Below are 1,579 nucleotides of genomic sequence, written 5' to 3' on the forward strand. Positions count from 1 at the left end.
ACACGCATACAAACTTGGAAAAAAAACATCCATGGTGTTTTGAGTGAGGTCCGGTTTCTGAATGTCCTCTGTCTTCAGTCTCCGGGTGAGCTGTTCAACATCTGCGAAGCTTTCTACGTCACTAGAGAGGAGGTGGCTAACCCATAGCATGCTAGCTCGTTCTCAATGGCAAAACACTGCTACAACACACACACTAGTTAACCATTATCTCCAAAAGAACTACTTCCTGTCCCTGTTCTGCAGGTTTTCCACAAGTGGCCCTGGTCTAGAATAAGTCTCCCAGCTAATCCTGCCTTGGACTGACCAAAGCTGGAGAAAGAGTTATCTAGCTGATGGGATCTTACCGAGCTACTGAGCATGTGCAACTCCCAACAAAGATAGTATAGAAGTGAGATGTCTCACTCTAGAGCTAAAACAGAGACCTAAACACACAGGGTGAAAACAGGATCTGCAGCAATGTGAACCTGAATATGAGCACTTTATCATGTTCTTTGTAGTTCTTTTTTTTCCATTATTTTTTTCTCATTTTAATGCTCTTATACGCATGGAAAAGTGGATCGGCTCGCTTTGTGACAATGTTATTTTATTGATAACTACATTGGCATATAGCTTACTGTAGTTTTCAAGTTCTTTTGTTTCCGGTCTTGCTAGATCCGGTGGGTGTTGTAGTTTTTCTAACGTTAGTAGTTGTTGCAACAGCGAGTGGAAAAACTACAAAGTTTGCAAGGTCAAAAAGAACGTTAAAAAAAATTGACTTTAATAACCTTAGTTCTTTACAATCATTCCCTGAAAGAACCAAACAGGCCTGCTTTATAGCACGATACAAATTAGCTTAGCGATAATTTTGCTTGCACACAGAGAGTAGAAGGTGAGGGACAAAGGCTGATAGGCTTTATCCTGGAAATGTAGTATGTAGTATATAGTATGTGTATTCTGTTGCTCCAGACTAGTAAACATGTAATAAATACAATTTTTGTCAGTGCAGTGTTTCAAAACAACCCAATTTGTAAACTTTAGACTGTATCTAGTACATTTTGTAATATTAGCTACATAGATACAGTATATTAGATATATAGCTATATTAGAAGTTCTTGTTAACACAACCAGTTTAACAATAAAGCCCTACGACTGCTTTCACATTCAAGTGAATTTATGGAGAAGCACAAAGGAAGTAGTGTATAGTAGTGTCAGCAGCTTTACAATTCAACCTCAGCTGAATGGAATAGAATAGAAAAGTGTATATAATGTGGACTGGTCACATCTGGCTAATATCTGATCTTCCTAATAAGCCGCTTTATATACACCGGACCAATGGGTTGAATTGGCGAGAAAATCAATTGCACATTCTTTACATGAAAGCCAGTGCAAAACCAACTTTTGACGGATTATGTTTGTTGGAACTTCCACATATAGTGCTGGTCATGAGTATAGGAACCACTGCTTAAGTTGACTAAAAAGTGGAATAAAAAAATCATCTTGAAATTGATCTTAATGCCTTAATTGAAAAATGTGGAAAAAATCCAACTTTTAAGTATTTTAAGTATTCATTCACAATTTTCTTTGTGAATGAATAATGTAT

This window comes from Etheostoma spectabile, chromosome 16 (genome assembly GCF_008692095.1).
Source record: "Etheostoma spectabile isolate EspeVRDwgs_2016 chromosome 16, UIUC_Espe_1.0, whole genome shotgun sequence".
Classification (NCBI taxonomy): domain Eukaryota; kingdom Metazoa; phylum Chordata; class Actinopteri; order Perciformes; family Percidae; genus Etheostoma; species Etheostoma spectabile.